Source organism: Orcinus orca, chromosome 4, assembly GCF_937001465.1.
Source record: "Orcinus orca chromosome 4, mOrcOrc1.1, whole genome shotgun sequence".
In the NCBI taxonomy this organism is placed as follows: domain Eukaryota; kingdom Metazoa; phylum Chordata; class Mammalia; order Artiodactyla; family Delphinidae; genus Orcinus; species Orcinus orca.
The window spans coordinates 79309026-79328644 of NC_064562.1; the positions used below are offsets into that span (position 1 = coordinate 79309026).

At 41.0% G+C, this 19619-nt stretch overlaps 1 protein-coding gene across 2 annotated transcripts in view; it reads right to left on the reverse strand.

Moving 5' to 3' along the window:
* The window catches only part of CRACD (capping protein inhibiting regulator of actin dynamics), a 313346-nt gene that overhangs the window by 172496 nt on the left and 121231 nt on the right, over nucleotides 1-19619 (reverse strand). The window contains exon 2 of one of the 2 annotated variants that reach the window (XM_049709290.1): nucleotides 9275-9423. The gene's annotated coding sequence lies outside the window, so the exon portion shown is untranslated. Of the gene's footprint in view, nucleotides 1-9274; nucleotides 9424-19619 lie in introns of those variants that run through there. The other variant, XM_049709291.1, reaches the window with a different exon arrangement.

Genomic DNA, 19619 nt, shown 5'->3' on the forward strand with positions numbered 1-19619 from the left:
ATTATTTAGAATTAAAGTTACTTGGGAAACAGCCAGTACAAGAAGGACACTTTGACCCTCCCGTGTCCCCCCTAAAAGTGGGAAATAAATCTCCCATGTGAAAGGTACCCTCCCTGCACCAGAGGATGGAAGGCATCCTTATCACCAGATATAGGGAATTCAGGGCCAACAAACAAGCCTTGTTACTTCTTCACTAACTTACTATTCCAAGCCCAAACCACTTTGTTTTGTCAATTCTTCACAAATTTACTGTTTCTTTGTCTAAGAGGTATAAAAGCTTCCTACTTTGGTGACTTCTTTGAGTCTCATATTTTTATGGGACTCTCATATATACAAAATTAAATTTGTTTTTCTCCTGTTCATCTGTCTTATGGCAATTTAATTATTAGACTAGCCAAAGAACCTAGAAGGGAAGAAGAGAAAAATTTTCCATCCCTATGCTACATGGCCAGCTTTGAAGATGAAGGGGCCACAAGCCAAGGAAGCCAGGAGGTCTCTAAAAGCTAGAAAAGGCAAGGAAAGGGATTCTCCCCTCCAGCATACAGAAGGAACACAGCCCTGCTGCCTCACTTTAGACTTCTGAAACTATAACTCCTCAATGCTTACAATTTGAGAAGTTTTACAATAGGAATCCTGTTTAACTTTGTTGAGAATTTCCCAAAGTATTTAACCATAGACATTTTAAGGATTATTTTTTAAACATTCTTTAAAATAACTGTTCATGGAACCTATTTTAGGAAATAATGGTTTAAGGATTTATGCTATGGATGATGGCATCTGGAAGGGATGCAGACATTCCTGGATACATTTAGTGAGACTGAAATTCCATCCACTGTCTCCATTCAGTGAATTATTACCAAGTGTCTGTTATGGCTTTACGTTGAGATATGTATTGGGATGAGGGAAGAAGGGATGAGATATAAAGACATAAAGAAAATATCACTGGGACTTCCCTGGTGGTCCAGTGGGTAAGATTCCATGCTCCCAATGCAGGGGGCCCGGGTTCGATCCCTGGTCGGGGAACTAGATCCTGCATGCATGGCACAACTAAGAAGTCCACATGCCGCAACTAAGAAGTCCACACGCCATAACACGGCATAACTAAGAAGCCCCCATGCCTCAATGAAGATCCCTTGTGCCGCAACTAAGACCCAGCACAGCCAAAATAAATAAATATTAAAAAAATATATATATATATATATATCACTGACTCTACAGGAAGTATCATTTAGTAGGGGGTATGAGATATTTACCAAAAAATTATAAACCAGGTAGAAAATGTTAGGTTTTGCGTGTGTATGGGTGGAGGAAGGGATGACGGTGCAGTGAGCTGCTGTGGATGTTCGGAGGACAAAAAAAAGAACCACTTCTGGAAAGAGGGGGAGCTGTCAGAGAATGAAGTATGGAAGATCTGGAATATGAATTTGAAGTCCTTTAAGGACAGCTAGGCTGATGACAGGAAGAGCAAGAGAGAAGACGGGGGGGTGGGGGGGGGCCGGGTGAGCAACCTTAGCTGTTACAGGCACTACCCAACTCAAGAACGACATGGGGAAAGCAAGACAAGCCTAGCTAAGCCACATCCTTCTCTGTGCAATAATCAGAATTATAAATCGGGGTTCTAGTTCTAAGAAATTCTTAAGTCCCACAAAACACCAAAATTTATCACAAATAAATGAAAAAAAAAGCGACAGAGGTTCTTAAAAGACTTGCGTATATATAAGCAAATGCTTAATATAAAATTTAAGTCTGTCTTAAATGTTCCTTTTGGGGGTATTTTTCCGCATGGGAAGGACCTTCTGAGGCTTCTTAAAATATATACCAGTCAAGTTTAGACTAAAGGTGCTTTTTCCTTTTTCTGGTAAATCTTCCGGTAAGTATAGTTCTCCTCAGTGTTCCCTGGGCCTCTAAACGTCTAAACTTCAGTTCAGGATTACAGTCATTTATTTCGAAGAGTCTCAATGTCAATTCTGCGTGCATGGAAGACTTTGCTTTAATAGTAAACGGTAGAGAAGGCGCATTTCTGTGCTGATGTTAGCTTCCTGTTTGGCGTGCATTTCAGGCTCTTTGGGTGCAGAAACTGTCTCCCCGTTGCTTGTTTGTAAGCCTCTGCTGCAGAGGAGTTGCAGCCATCCTGTACACGTTTGCTACAATGGTGAGAGGCTCATGGAAGTGAAATCTTGGCTCCAACTCGAACTCGTTTAGGAAATGAAACTTTGAATTTTTAAAACTTATTTCAATATGGAAAAGTAAGATTAAAGCAAGTGGCGTTTTAGGGGTGAGGAAGTCAGCAGAGCTTTATTTTGGTGGGGGAGGGGCTTTAGCCCCTAGAAGAAACAAGCCTGTCACTTTCTGCAAAGATGCCTATTCTGTCCCAGGGCTATATCCAAAGCAAATCAAGCAAATCATTTACTTCCTGAAATTTCATTAAAGAAGGAAAGGGTAGGATTTAGAGGATCAGAGAGCCCCTCCCAAGAAACATATTCACACAGGTGTGACCTCTGGAGACCGTGTGCCCCCCTTGTTTGTCTGGCAAACACCTTCTCATCTTTCAAGACAGCTCCAATGACACCTCTGGGAGGCCCTCTGGTTCCCTTTGGCAGTTGTTTACTCTGCCTTTTGTGCTTCCAGGCACTCTGTGCAAAAACTCTCTCAAATATCACTAATCGAATTTTACCCGGTTATCTGTTTACATATCTGAATTCAATTCAATAAAGTTCTGCTAGGGCAATGCTAGATTCAAAGGCTCAAAGGCAGGAAGAACTCTGGCCTTTAGAAGCTACTTCCTACCATAGGTGACAGACAAATATACAACTGCTTAGAGTTCTCTGTAATAGCAGAAGAACAGAAGGCAATGGAGAGAAGAGAGGAAGGAGGGGGTGACCAGGATCTCCTGGGTGGCAGGGTCTAATTTCATATCCTTAGCCCTTAGCACAAGGTCTGGTGCATAACAAGTTCCATACATGTTAATGAAGGGAGGGAGATGGGGAGAGAGGAGAGAAGGAGGGAACAAGGGAGGGAGGGAGGGAGAGAAGGGAGGGGAATCAACAGAAATGCCCCACCGCATCCCAGTCACTGCTGTACGCTGTCAAATCCATCAGTTACTCTAAAGTGGTATTTTCAGGCTCCTGGAAGAGATATTTCAGAGCAGACAGTTGATGATTCAATTTTACCTAGCACATAAAACAGTACATGATAATGACCAACTGAGGGAGACAAGTCATAATTTGTCCCATATTTAACTGTCATCCCACAGAGCATGTTAATAACACTCCCAGGGGGTCTACGGAAAAGAAACTTGCATTCACTAAACCACTAGCACTACACCAATTATTTCTTGGATTCTGCATTATTAGATCAGCAGGCTCTTTTGCTCCCACAAAAGGATTTAGCTAGGATTTTCGTCCCCTTAGGACCTTGTTTGCCATCCAGTTCCCCATTTCTTTGCCAGCTTCATCTGTGCAACTCATCTTGGGTTACCTCTGGCAGATGGAGAGAGGAATCTAATTTCAAGCCTCTTCTGTCTGCATCCCAAAGCCCTCCCCCAACAGCCTCTATTTCATCAGGAAGAGAAGGGAGGAGGGAGGATGAGCAACCTCCCTAAGAGAGGAGAGTGTAAAGTATTTCTCAAATTTTCGTCTTCAACGGCTGGTATCATTTTACTCCCTGAGGGGAGACTATGCTTTGTTGTTTAGGCCAGCCATATAATCTCTAGTATCCCGATGCCACAATATCAATTACAGGTTCATTTGGATAATGGGATAAATTGGTGTCCAGACTGCTAGACAAGACATAAATTGGAGGTGGTGGGGCATGGTGGAGGGGAGAGGATGCTGGAGGGGATTGAGGATATAAGTGAAATAAGGTAAAGTCGAATTCTTCATACCCTTGCAAATTAAGTAGCTTAATTCTGAACTGTTACTTGTCTCATGAAGAGAAGCTCACCAGCAACCAAAGTGAAGCAGATATTCCTGAAGAGGTTTTCTTAGGTCCTAAGTAGAGAGAGATGAATTCTCCCATAGCACCCCAGCTCTCCCAGTGTAATGCTAAGAGCAGACAGGAAAAATAAATGACTTGTAATTTAAAATACATGTTTTACCAGACACAGAAAGTCATGTATCATAAGATTCTATTTATATGAAATAGCTAGAATAGGTAAACTCATAGAAACAGAAAGCAGAGTGGTGGTTTCCAAGGGTTGAAGAGAGGGAGAAACATGGAGTAATTACTTAATGGGTGTGGCGTTTTATTTGGGGGTCACGAACACATTTGGGGACGAGATAGAGGTGTTGGTGTACAATATGGTGAATGTATTAAGCGCCACTGAATAGTTCACTTGAAAGTGGTTAATTTTACGTTGTGTGCATTTCACCTGAATAAAAAATAAATATTTTATAATGAGATGTTTTCTAGTTAATGGCCTAACTATTTCTCATTGCTCAACAATCTACCTGGAAACAGGGAGGATTTTATTTCCTTCCATAGTGAAAAGAGGGATTAAATAGGTCTCTAGGTTCTAATATTTGTCACCTTTTGGTTCTTCTTACAGAAAGTCTAGTGTTTTCCCAGAATGTCTGTTGCACAGAAGTAATTCTAACCTACTACCCCTGACTTGCTTGGCCCTGTACCATCAGCAGCAGTGACCGGTGTGGCCGGAGAATCACAAGTGGATGGGGTGCACCTGTGTTCACTAGCCCCTGCGCCCCCTGCCGGCCCGTGTGACCCAGCCGTCCTCTGGGGAATGCCCTTCTGTGGTGGTGACATCAGACAAAACTACGGGTCATTTCAATTCAGTACCAAAATACGAAGAACTGGCTCTCTCCACACACTTTTAGGATCAAAGAAAATAGATTTTAACAAAGAACAGAAACATCTTTGGAAGAAACACAGTTTTTTTCCCCTTCTTTTTGATACTAAGAAGAACATACGCTTCCACACACAGATCCAAAGCGGTCAGCTGTTAAGCGGAAAGAAAAGCCCAAGAACTTAGGAGGAATAAAAATATTGAGAACAGAGGTAAATAGAAGGGAACTTGAAAAGAAACTGAAAGATTATGTAACAACAACAAAAAAAATGGCTAACAATCATATTTAGGAAAAGCAGGTATGGGACTGCTCAGTCTTACCCAACACCTTCCGCCTTGTGCCCTACGCCATGCAGTCAGGGCCATAGACTAACAGGCCTCCCAAACCGTCACCCAACCAATTTTCTAAACCACTCAGTTGGTCTCCCACTCTACTTCTTGATGTAGCTGTAATCTTTCTGGTTTTGCCCTAATGACATTTTTTCCAACCATGGCTCGGTCTCATCTCCTAGACTTAATGCTTAGCTTTGAGTGTTTGGTTTCGTTGACCAAGGTTTAGACATTCTTCTGGGACTCCTGCCTTCAATGGCTTCATGCATTCAGCCTGGACCAGGGATGCTGAAACAGAGTCCCCCTAAAACTGAGTTCCTCTGCTGAGTTTATGACTAACCTCTCTATCCAAAACTTTACTTCCTTTCTTTTCCTGAACCTGTTCCCCTTAAGACTGAGGAGTATCAAAGAAAAGGGGAGACTGAAACCGTATACAAGCCCCCGTGTGTCTGTCCTTTGAAGTAAAAGGCTTTTGCTTTCGTCTTCCAGGCCTCCCTTGAGTCTCTAAACGCTGGCTCAAGATTTAATGATTATGAAATGTGAAGATGCAGAAACAAAGAATAGCTGTTGGGCCAGGAAACTGGTAACAATTTAGACTATAAATCCAACATATCGCAGAATCACCAAACTCACAGTTCCTTGAAAGATATAGATAAAGGCCTGACACACATTCCTATGCTGTTTTTACAGGAAGCAGCCCCTACCAGATGAAAACTGTGACCACAAGCACATAGGCCCTAGACTGGTTGAAACCAGAAGGCTGATGAAGTTTGAAACTTCACCTTGATGCCAACCAATCCGAGAATTGTCCATGAGCTGATATGCATCCTGAAGACCCCTCCCTCACACTGCCTTTAAAACCCCTTCCCTGGGCTTCCCTGGTGGCGCAGTGGTTGAGAGTCCGCCTGCCGATGCAGGGGACACGGGTTCGTGTCCCGGTCAGGGAAGATTCCACATGCCGCGGAGTGGCTGGGCCCGTGAGCCATGGCCGCTGAGCCTGCGCATCCGGAGTCTGTGCTCCGCAACGGGAGAGGCCACAACAGTGAGAGGCCCGCGTATCGCAAAAAAAAAACAAAAAACCCTTCCCTAAAAGCCATCAGGGATTTCAGGTCTTTGGAGCATGAGCTGCCTGTTCTCCTTGCCTGGTGCCCTGCAATACATGCTGTACTTTCCTTCACCACAACCAAGTGTCAGTAGTTGACTTTACTGCACGAGGGTGAGTGGACCCAGGTTTGGTTCTGTTAACGATGTCACTCCTCCCTGTGACTCACGGAAAAGTGTTCAGTTCTGTTTTGGTGAATCCTTCCTTTTCTTGGTGTATCCCTCAAGACTAAGCCTAAAATAAGGTTCTAATATTGATTTCAGGCTCACAAATGGCTAGACGAGCTGCATATCAAGAAGAAATGTTTAAATATAATGAGAAAGCAAAATATATTAAACGCTTTCAAAATCCCCTAATTCTATTGCAATATGCCAACTGACTCAGAGAGTCTTATTTTTTCCCCATGTTGTGTGAGAAAAAAACATGTGGTCCTGTCACAAAATGTTCTACATGCCACAGAAGTTGTAGCATGATTTTTCTGGAAAAAATCCTAAACGAGGGGAAAAGCATCTGTTTCCTATGTTTGTCATGCTATGAATGAAATGCAAAATGGGGAGTGGGCTATGCAGGGGCATCTATTTTCCCTTTGATAGCAATGCTGAGGTAGAGCATCAATTTTAGGCTATCTTATGGTTAAGCAGCATGGATGAGGACTGCAATGTCGTATGTGTGTAACTCCTGTCTTAAGCTGAGCAATTCCCTGTCACCTCCATCCTGACATCACTGCCACACCATGATAAAATCACACTGATAAAGCCCATGATAAAATCACACTGACCAGGCTCTTCCGCTTACTGACTCTGACCTTGGGCAAGTCATTTAACCTTTTGGAGCTTGTTTCTCCACTTTCAAGATGGTAATAGTAATGCCTATTATTTATTATTTAAGGTGCCGCTATGGTTGAATGTGTCCCCCCGAAAGATGCATTGAATTCCTAACCCCCCAGTCCCTCAGAATGTGACCTTACTTGGAAATAGGGTGATTGCAAGTGTCATAGTTAAGATGAAGTCACACTGGAGTAGGTTAGACCCTTAATCCAGTATGTCTGGCGTCCTTATAAGAGGAAGGACAGCCAAGGGAAGACACAAACCATAGGGAGAATCTCACATAGGGAGACACAAACACATAGGGAGAATGACTGTGGACGGAGAGACTGGAGTGAGGCAGCTGCAGGCCAAGGAGTGGCAGCCAATGCCAGCCATCACCACAAGCTCCAAAGAGGCCGGGAAGGATGCTCCCCTACGTGTCTCTGAAGGAGCACCGGCCCTACCTTGCTTTTGGACTTCTAGCCTGCAGAAATGTGAGACAATAAATTTCTGTTGTTTTAAGCCACCCAGTTTGTGGTATTTTGTTACAGCAACACTAGGAAAGTAATAGGGTGGTGGAAGTGTAATTTACTTATTGTATGCGTGTATATTTTAATTGCGGGAGGAAAGACACTTAGGATAAACCAGATAGACAAGAAGAAAACAAGGTAACTTTTCTTATGTATCTAAACCAAGGAAATGACATTATTTCCTCTGGAGCTGACATTGCTACTCTCCTTCCCACCCACAGGCCTCCTGGCTGTGCCTGCGACATCTGACCGTGCTCCCTTCTTAGGGGCTTTGCATCAGCTGCATCTCTGCTGGGAACACACCAGGGCTAACCCCCAAATTCCTGTCATTCTTCAATAAGGCAGACCCTGCTACTCCATTTAACCCTGCAAACTGTCCTCCCACCCACCCAGCATATTCCCAATTCCCTTTACTTGGCTCTACTTTTTTCTTTTTTCCATATTCTTACTGACTTCTAATAGCCTAGTAATTTATTTAATTCTCTATCTCATGCATTATTTATTATCTTTCTCCCTCTGTGATAGAACAAGCTCCAGGAGGGCAGGGATCGTCACCTGTTTTGTTCATTGATGAGAACAAGCATCTAGAACAATACCTAGTTCATAAGAGGTGCTCAACAAAGATTTTTAAAAATCCATTTTTTTTGTGGTACGCGGGCCTCTCACCGTTGGTGGCCTCTGCCGTTGCGGAGCACAGGCTCCCGACGCGCAGGCTCAGCGGCCATGGCTCACGGGCCCAGCCGCTCCGCGGCACGCGGGATCCTCCCGGACCGGGGCACGAACCCACGCCCCCTGCATCGGCAGGCGGACCCTCAACCACTGCGCCACCACAGAAGCCCCCATTATTTATTTTTAATTAGCCACTTTATAATTACAGAAGCTGTACCTGTGCATCAAAAAACATTATAAAAAATTAAAAACTTCAAATTCCCTCCATCCAATAATATCTCCCCAATCACGATAAACCAAAACAGTTTTTATCTCCTTTTAAGTGATTCCCTAAGGAATCCTGTCTCTTGAGGAAAAATGTCATGATAGGAATAACACCCATCTTCCAAGGCTTGGTATGTGGATTAAACCAAACAATACTTAATACAATGCTTGTTGTAACAACTACCACAGGTAGCTGTTATTTTCTCTCCTTTGATCTTGTCCTTAACTTCCACCCTTCCCCGCCCAACTTTCAAAAAGTAGGTGACAGATATCTGCAGCAAAAAGAATGGTGTGATGCTGTTCTTACAGGGGGGCAGGTGGGGAATGCCTTCCACTCCCGGCACTCAGGACAAAGCCCCCAAATTCACGGTACCAAGCTCTAAGGTCCAAACGCACCATGAGACACAAGGCCACCAACTATTCCATAGAATTTTACAACAGCAACCAATAACAGTAATTAACAATAACAATTAACACTTTTATATTGCACTCTCCCATTTGCAAAGCATTTTCATATGAAATTTTCTTTTATAGGTGAAAGAACTGGGGCTCTGAGAATTTACATGATTTGTCCAAGTTTACACAGCTGGTAAGTAAAAAGACTGGGAATTAAATCTAGAATTAGAAGATCATCAGTGACAAGGATCTTTTAACTTGCTACTTAGTGAAATGTGTACTATCCATTTTGAGTTCCATTCACAATAAATGAAATATTATTTAGTATTTTCTTTGTAAGCTACTTCCTTCCCCATCCTCTAAACAAATGACTTACCTCTCTGAATAGCCACACGGCCTTTCCTTGTTAGAGAGCTCTCCTCCAAAATTTGCTTCTTGTAAAAAGGAGACTTCACCCTCAGTGGTACATGGGCCAGGAAATAGAGTACATTGTTGAGAAAGCCTGGGAATCACTGCTCTTGTGAACTGTTGAGAAAAAAACAAAACATCAAGAGCTTTATATCATCAGTTCTCTCCGGGGACACCTTTAAAATAAATCCCTTATCCATTCTTTGGCAGAAGTCATTACAAAAGAGGCTTTTTGTTTTTGTTGTTTTTGAGGTTTCCAATTAGGTTTAGTAATATATTTTTTAATGAATTTATTTATTATTTAATTATATTTGGCTGCGTTGGGTCTTAGGTGCTGCGCACGGGCTTTCTCTAGTTGCGGCGAGCGGGGGCTACTCTTTGCTGCGGTGTACAGACTTCTCATTGCGGCGGCTTCTCTCGTTGCCGAGCACGGGCTCTAGGTGCGCGGGCTTCAGCAGTTGCGGCACGCGGGCTCAGTAGTTGTGGCTTGTGGGCTCTAGAGTGCAGACTCGGTAGTCATGGCGCACGGGCTTAGTTGCTCCGCGGTATGTGGGATCTTCCCGGACCAGGGCTTGAACCCGTGTCCCCTGCAATGGCAGGTGGATTCTTAACCACTGTGCCACCAGGGAAGTCCTAGGTTTAGTAATATTAAATTTGCATTCCTTAGCCTAAATTTATTCTAGGGCCTTCAAAGCATTTATTATAAACTGTTCCCACTTTTGAAGGGACTGAAAGAATCACATTCATGACTACTGAGGCTCCCATCCTTCCTATCTACAGAATTCTCGCATTTATTTTTCATTGTAATTTAACTAAAATTCAAGGAGCTAGAAGACACAAAGTCAACCCAGCAGAGAAGTGAAGGCAGTAATCATTAGATTATTTCCTCCCCCAGAGGTAATAAAGCACCTTTTTATTCAAATACCAACCACTGTGTTAACTAGGTTGATGGGCTCCCCGTGGGCAGGGCACACACTATCGCTTCTAAACACATGAAATGAAAACCATGACATAATGACTGTACATTTTAACTGGAAAGGAGGTGGGAAGTGTCCAGGAAACAATCCCAGATTCAAATATGCCCTTTGCAAAGCCCAGGAAAAGAAGACAACATTCTGGGGCAATGATGCAGGAAGAAATCACTTCAATTGTCAGGATGACGATGGCTGTTGGGCCCTTTTGAGGAGTTCACAGTGTGGGCTTAGAGAAGGATTCCCAGTCCTGGCTATGAGGGACGAGCTTGTATCAGACCAACTCCCACTGAACACAGCTAGAAAAGCTAGATAAAATTATTTTTAAAACCTATTTGAAGGTACTGGAGTGCTACCATGGCAGCCAGGACATGAGAGGACAAGATCTTGGGAGAAGGGAAATAGAAATGAGGCAAGTCATCATACTACTTTTCCCCTCAAGAGATCTACTGATCTTTAAGAGGCGCAGGGCAAAACTGCTGAGAAGCCAAGCTGAAAGCTGCTGCTTAGAGGCCTGCTTTTGCCAGGTTCACAAGGCTGAGGAGACTCCAAAGAGAAGGGAAGTCCAGAGAAGCAAGCTCAACATTCCGCCCCTCTAAGCGTTCGCTCATTGATAAATGACGTAACCCAAGCAGAAGACGGCAGCTAAGTGGCTGAGGAGTTAAACAGAGCAGTTGCCAGTTTCATGATGCTGGAGGAATGAAAATTAGACTTCAGGGCCCACCAGGCCCAGGTAAACAACCCATGCTTTCAGTTAGGACCCCTTAAAGGGCTACACCCTAGGATGAAGGCCTTAAAAATACTGGAACTGAGCCTCAAATCAGGTCAGTCCCTCATTAAAGAGGTCTGCCTTGCTCTAACTGCCTATCAGAAGCAAAAGCCAGCCTCTGGAGAAGGACACCATCATCCACAGTCTCTATGATTCGTTATACATAATGTCCTGCGTTCAATCAACAATTACTAGGCATACCAGGACACAGGCTTAAGAGAAAAAGAGACAATGAAAACAGACCCAGAGGTGACCCAGATAAAGTCATGGCACATGGTCTTTAAAATACCTATGATTAATATATTTAAAATTGTAAAGATTATAAAATATTTTAACACATATCTCTCAGTAACTCACAAAACAAGCAAAAAAAAAAAAAGTAAGGACACAAAAGATTGGAACAACACAATTTACAAACTCAACCTTAGTAAATTTATTTAGAATACTGCACTCATCAACTGATTACGTAGTGTTTAAGGTACACACATTGACATTTATGGAAATTAACCACACGGATCATAAAAGTTTCAAGAAATTTCAACAAATGGAAACCAGAGTACTTTTTTGAACCTATTATTTAGAAGTAATACAGATTCACAGGAAATTGCAAAAACAGTATCATTTTTTAAATTGAAGTAAAATTTACATACAGTAAAATAGACTGGCTTTAAGTGTACAATTTTATACATTTTGATAAAGAAATCCAACTGTGTAATCGCCAACAAAATACAAATATGGAAACATCACTCCAGAAAGTTCCCTAAGGTGCCTTTTAGTCGATCCCCACATCCCAGAGGCAAGCACTGTTCTCATTACTATTACCACAGATTAGTTCTGCCTGTTCTTGAACTTCATAAAAAATGGGCTATAGTATGTACTCTTTCGTGTCTGGCTTTATTTACTCGGCATAATGTCTCTGAGATTCACCTACACTGCTGGGTGTCTCAAGAGTTCACTCTTCGTTATTGCTAAGCAATACATAGTCCATTGTATGAAAATACCACAACCTTTTAATATATTCCCTTATAGATGGATGTTTGGTTGTTTCCATTTTAGGGTTATTACGAGTAAAGCTGTTATAAATATTCTTATACAAGTCTTTCTGTGAATATATATTTTCATTCCTCTTGGATAAATACCTAGGAGTAGAACTGCTAGATTACAGAGTTGGTGAATATTTAACCTTACAAGAAACTGCCATTTTCCCAAAATAGCTGTATCATTTTACACTCCCATCAGTAACACGTGAGAGTTCCAGCTTACACAGCCTCATCAACATTTGGTATTGGCAGACTTTTAGTTTGTGCCATTCCAGTGAGAGGTTCTGATGTGCATATCTTCTTTGTGCAGTGTCTGTTCAAGTCTTTAGTCCAGTTTTTTCAAATTGTGTTTTTTTTTTAATTACTGATTTATAGGAGTTCATTTGATATTCTGATGCCAGTCTGCATCAGGTATATGTATTACTTATATTTTCTCCCAGCCTGCGGTTTGCCTTTTCAATTTCTAACAGTCTTTTGATGAGCAGAAGCTTTTAATGCTGATGAATCTTGACTTATCATTTTTTTCTTTACATTTAGTGCTTTTGACATCCTTTAAGAAATCTCTGCCTACCTCAAAGCCTAAAAGATATTCACCTACTTTTTTTTCAAGAAGTTTTAGTGTTAGCTTTATGTTTATGCCTATGATATATCTCAAATTAATTTTTGTTTGTGGTGTAAGGAAGGGGTAAGAGGTTCATCCCCCCCCCCACTTGTTCCCCTTCATCAAAGTTTTGACATATATTACAGTACATTTTCAATTAAGCTAGAAATCAACACAAAAACGTTAACCAGAGAAATCTCAAATGTTTGAAAATTAAGCAGTACACATCTAAATAGCATGAGTCAAAGAAGAAATCACAAGGGTAATTAGAAAAAAATTTGACTTAAGTAATAATAAAATGATGACAAATAAAAAGCAGTGAAATGCAGCTAAGCTATATTTTAAAAGGTCAGAAACCAATAATTTATATATCCATATCGAGGAATTAGAAAAAGAACATAGAAATAAATCTGAAGAAAGAAGAAATAACAATAAGAGCAGAAATAAATGAACTAGATAGAAAACAATCATAAGTAGAGAAAAATCAACAAAGGCAAAAAGTTGGTTCTTTGAAAAAGATAAACACTGATTAACCCTTTAGCCAGTCTTCGAAAAGCAGAGCCAAAGCTTCTCACCCCAACTCTATGACCCAAGAATCTTCTCCCTACAACACTGATTTCAGACAGAACAAGTCTCCTCATCTCCCCTATTGTTGGTCTGAAAGACACAAGGTCTATTTTACTTGTAAGAGTTTTGCTTTTATTCTTTACAGAGAAACAAATAGAGGAAAACAAAAATAAACACAAGGACGTCGCAAAGCTTCCAGAATTTCGAATGTGAGCTCTTGGTCAACAACGTTATGAGGTGAAAACAACGTGGACCTGATGTTTCATGAGACATCAGCTCCCAAGATGTGAAGCTGTCAATACGAGTATTTGAAATACTGATTTACATCCACTATCATTAGGAGTGAACCCTATTCTAAGTGCCTTAAAAGGACAACTAACAATACTGTACAGCCAGTGTGATCAGCAAGACATTTTACAATTAAGTCTACAAAATGTGAATACAAATCTATTTTTCACTGACGTGAAGTCACTATGATACTCAATACAACACTCAGTAATAATTATTTTTAAACAAAAGACAACAAGCCACACGTCATCTGTGAAATATTTGTTCTCCCTGCCTCTGTAAAAAATGATTTAAATAATACACAAAAATCAACCAATGGTATTGATAATTTACTGATAATTAAATAATGCACAGATGAAAATTGGCAATCAGTCAAATTCACTCCTTAGTCAATAGATGAAGAAAATGTTGGTAGAGATCTGAGGAAATAAATATTTAAAAATTACTTGACATGCAAAATTTATCATACTATTGGATGAAATACAGATGTTTCTGTCTCAATAATGAAATTCATAAAGAACTATTTTTTTAGTAAGCCACTAAAGGAAGAAGGACAGCAGAAGAAATATACGTTCTAATAATAAATGACTTCTTTAATAAAAACAACTGTTTTATGGAGAGCCTGTGACATCGATGGAGTGAAGAAAGGAGTCCAGGAAAAGATAATACCAGCTGTGAAAGGCATTTGTTGCATCGTTCAGAGGCAAACTATTACATAAAGGAGGTTGACTCTGGAAAAGCACCAAGTTCGACAGAATGTCAATGGCACGGTTAACTTAGTAGAATCCCTGTAAAACCTTGGCATAACATGGGATTGAGCATGAAAATATTTTATACTACACAGTGGTTCCCTGGTTAGTTCACACCACTGCACCAAGAAGACTTGTCAAATTTTAAGTTGACTCACATTTGCTCTTTTCAAGTAGATGTGTTCTAAAATATCCTGACTGCCTCAGTGAAGGCAACTGTCAGCTCTATGCTTCAGAAGAGATGTTTTTAGGTGGAGGAAAAAAAAAAAAAAAAAAACCATATATATTCTTTTTTTCCCCCTCCAGATTTTCTAAATAGCGTTCAGGCTGATAAGTTAGTTGTCATTTACTTTTCTGATAAAGTTGATGCTTTGATAATGAGTGATAAATAACCACTTTTCAAGGAAACTGACTCTAAAAAGAATACTTTGAAAATGGGTGTTTGGAGAGTTTTCCATCAGGTGATTTTGTTGTTGCTGAAAACGATGGAAGTCATCACCTTCAGGAATCATCCTTAAATGATGATTCACACTCTCTTTCTCACACTTCCCACGACGAATTGTCCCGAGCCTAATTTTCTTGTCCGACAACTAACTGATATACCTTTAAAATACATCAAGACCACAACCACTTCTCATCAGCTACGAGGCTCCCAGGCTAGTCCCAGCTACCATCATCTCCCTCCCAGATTACAGCAGCAGCTTCCTCGTTGATCTGCCTGCATATACTCCCCCAACTCCTTCACTGCACCATTGCCCCCAGCAGCCAGAGTCATTCTGTTAACAATCATCTGCTCAAAACCATCTAATGGTTTCTCATATGTCTCAGAGTAAAAGTCAAATTCCCTACAATGGCCTACAAGCTCCTATGTGATTGGTCCATTATACTATTACCTCACTGACAGCATTTCTTCTTCCCCTCTTCTTTACTTACTCCACTCCAGCCCCAACGGTACTATGACTCAAAGAAGCCAGGCACATGCTGCCTCAGGGCCTTTGCACTGGCCGCTCCCTTTGCCTGTAATATTTCCCCAGATACCTTCCTGCACCTCCTGCAGATTTTTACTGAGATATCACTTTCCCATGAGGCCTTCCCTGGCCCCCATCTAAAACAGCAACTACTCCCAACACTTCCCATCCCCTTTAATTGCTTTATTTTTCTCTTTAACGTTTATCACCATCTAACATATTTTAACTACACTTGTTTATCTGTTATTGTCCATCTCCCTCTCCCACTGAATGAGGGCAGGAATTTTGTCTGTTGTATGTTCATTGTTCTAGCTCCAAAGTCTAGGACAATGGCTAGCAATAATACTTGAATATGTGAATACTTGATGCTCAAAGAACAAGTAGCTTGTAAAGACCTTCATATGTACACACTTTTAAAAACTTGGAAACAGAATTTTCTAAATCTTCCAAATGAATTTTAATGAGTTTTAACTCTTTGTTAGAAATATAAAAATGTAATACCTTAATAATAATTTGTAAGAATAATTGTATGGCATGGGAAAATAACATTAGCTGAATTGAAACAAAAATCTTGGCATAGTTGTTGAATGTGATTGAAAAAAAAATATTTTGATTCACTAAGTGCAGCCAATGATGTCATTCTTCTATTTGGATCAATACCTCTTTATGAATTATCTCTTTTGGCTGTTAAAACTCAATTATCAAAATAAAATGAACTCATAACCACACCATCAAATGTATCACACAGCGTTAAACCAAAACAAAACAAAGCAAAACAATGATATATATTCAGTTGCTGTGCTCTCATAAAGCAAAGGGAATTTTTTTGAAATGTTAATCAATAAAATAAAATTTAAAAATTTTATCTTTATCTCACCCTTTAAAAATTTCAATTTCATGAATGTTTTATGATATTCAATATATTCAACACTTATAAACAAACATTTTTTTGTTTGAAGGAAGCGAATCTTCATTTATAGCTTGGAAACCGCTGTGCTAGAGAGTTGGGAAAGAGGGAAGAGGCACCTCTTGCCCTAGCTGAGAGAAACAGAAAAATCATCAAATAATTACCACCATGTTGTAAGTATCATGATAAAAGGTCCTTTATGACTTGGCCTCTGCCCTCTATAGCTTTGTCCCTCACTACTCCCTAAATGACTCCAACTCTATAAAGCTTATGCTCCAGCAACACCTAATTTCTGGTAATTTCTCATGCACAACTCTTGATTCTGGACCGCTTTGCATGGATCTAGGGTTGCCAGGAAAATACAGGATGCCCAATTAAATTTGAACTTCAGATAAACAATAAATAATTTTTGGTGTAGGTATATCTGATGCAATATTGGCGTCTCCTGCATTTTATCTGGCAGTTCTATGCCATGGAAACCCACAATTACGGCCCCTAACTCAGGCTGAATTGGAAATGCTTCCTCAAAAAGGTAATGACTTGAGATGACACTTGTCCTCCGTTTCCTTTTCTTAGGGTGTACAAACCCTTAAAAGGATAAAGCATTGATGGCAATTCAATAATCTTGGAGGATATCTTTGGCTACTTTATAAGATTTCAGAATAAAAGTGGAGTGAGGAATCTTAACATAATACAGTATCATATTGTATCTGTCAGGATTCATTTATTGCATGTAACAGAAACTGACTTAGGCAAGCTTGAGCAAAAAATTATAGTTATTATAAATATAATCTATTATAATTATACTTACATATTTACACAGAACTTTTGGGATAAGTGTACAGATTGGCTGTAGAAAAAAAGTTTAAAACTTGGACCTACAGACCATTGCTTGTATCTGCTTCTCTCCTTGTATCTACTATTTGTTTTTCTCTCTACAGGTCATTTTTGGTACTCTATAAGGTAGGCAGAAGATGGGTCATGTCACCTTTTTTAGATCTCTTCTTTTTAACAGTACAGCCCAGATTAAGGTTAAAATCTCTTAATTCCAATTCAAATTGGACTCTGATTGGGCCCAACTGGGGTCAGTATAATTTACTATAACCTGAGAGTCAGAGTTAAACACTGTGTAAAAATGGGTGCCAGGGAGTCATCCCTGAAGAATGGAGGCCAGGGAGTGGTAATTCCCAAAGAAAAAGGAGTTGAAGGCATGGACATTTGGGCGAAACTACAAAAGGGCACCTAGCACATACATCCAAGTGTGGGCTACACACAACACTCACGTCCACCACCATCACCCTCCCCATCATCACCTACTGCCATCTACAACTACCACCTCTACCACCTCTACCACCGCCTTCACGTGGTGCACATCCTCCTGTCAATCTCCACTCTTTTTATCAAGCAGGTAATCCTTTCCTGGCTTTAAGGAAGAGGTAAGGCAACTAAAGACTGGGGTCTTTGTTACTGTCTATGCCTCCCAGCAAGAGTTTGGCTCCACCAAACCAGCTTCATGGAAGCCCCTGTACTGTGTAGGCAGCAATTTAGAACTCATCTTTCGTCCCACGCTGAATACTTAGGTTTGAACCCCCTCCCCATCTCTATTCATTTCCTATGTCACATCCTCAGGAGGAACTTTGCAGAACCCTTGAAATGTTAACAGTTTGTTTGCAATTCAAGAATGACTACATCTGGGTGTTTCCAGACACAAAAACAAAATCAGGAATAATGAGGCCATATATAGTTGGTACCATACCCTAGGGCCTGGCTGTGATCCTTCAGTGGACCCAGAGTACGTATCCCCAGGTAAACTCCTTTGAATAAACTGAAATGTGGACATTTGCCATTTGCCATGGCCATGTGTAGGATGTTTCACAGCCCCTGCTGGCTGTGCGGTCCGCCCCCAGAAAACAAGTGCTAAGAATCAGTTCCCTGTATTTCAAGCTCTCGGTCCAGCAGTCAGGAAGCCTGGGTGTCAGGACCACATCTCCAGGATTCATTTACTTCTGCAAGTCATGATGCCTGTGACCTGCCACTTGAGAACAGATTGTAACAGAGAAACTGCAGCTGAATTTCTTGGAAGGTTTCTGCCTAGACTGGTAACCGTGATGCTGGGTCTGGCCAGGGAGAATTAGGTTTCTGTCTGAGCGGCTTCAGCTTTGCAGGCAGACACAACTTCGAGCCGCGTATGCTCAGCCCATTCTCAATACCAATTGGCAAGAAAAGCGGTGACACCAGTTTTGGTGACTCTTAGCGGACAGCAGGACCTGAGTAGTGATACTATCCTCCTTTTCCTCCTGTAAGGCCCCCAACCTGACAGCAGGGTGCAGTAGAAATGATATGGACTTCAGGCCAGGAGAGCCATATTCCAGTCTTGGCTGGATGTGAAATTACATTGTGCAGTTTAAAAAAACTGATATAAATGACCTCCTTCCCTCTCTCCTCCATCTCCACGCACTAGCGGGAGGAGAACAGAAATTCTGCTCCTTCATCTCTCCCTTTCCCAGCCTCTTACCCAACAGAACTTCTAGGAATGTGCAGGTACAAAAGATACCCCCCTAAAGCCGTGTGGCTGGAGATATAAAGGGGAACAATCTAAAGCCATTAGCACATGGAAACATCTTCACAGATGTCCCATCCACAAGAGTCAGGCTCAAGGATTGAAATCCACCCTTTCCCCTTCCCAGATCTTATAATTTTCTACTATTCCTCTGCACAGAAAACACTTAGCTGAACTACAAGTTTGGGTGACCTATAAGGTTGCTGCTACTATTAATGGTCATGAGTTAATAGTTTCCCTTTCACTGTTAAACTTCAGAGGCAAGTGGTCTACATCTTTTATTTGTCTCAGCATTGTTCTCTCCTTAACCCCTCCCCCAAATCACTCCTGATCTCACTGTTCTACTCAAATTGTACTTCTGAAAGTCACCAATGACCTCTGAGTCCCAAACAAGTCTGTGCTCAATTCACATTTGTCTTGACACTCACCACCCTCCCATCGACAGCCCTTAATATGTGATGCTGCCAACTGGACGTCACTGTTTGAATTTGTCTGTTTCTTTAGGTTCCTTGAAAACTGTCTTCCTGATTGCTTTTAACCTTCTACATACTCTTTTTCCCTTCTACTGATAAATCTTCAAAGCAAAGCAAATATTACACAGTTTTTCTAAGACTAACACTTGTCATTTTACTTTTTCATTTCCGTCATTCTCCATGCCTGGTTAGTTTTTTTTTTTTTTTTTTAATCTTATTTGTTTCTTTCCTTGATGCCTCTTTAATCTGTTTTCTCTGTTAATCCAGGCTCTCATCTAGTCATGCCTGACTTTCTCAATATCCCATTATTCAGTTAGTCTGCCTCTGCTATGCCCTAAACATTACTGTCATATTAATTCAGGAAATTCTGCTTGCATTAAGTTACTCCCTTTCTACAAAACATGCAATGACTCCCCGTTA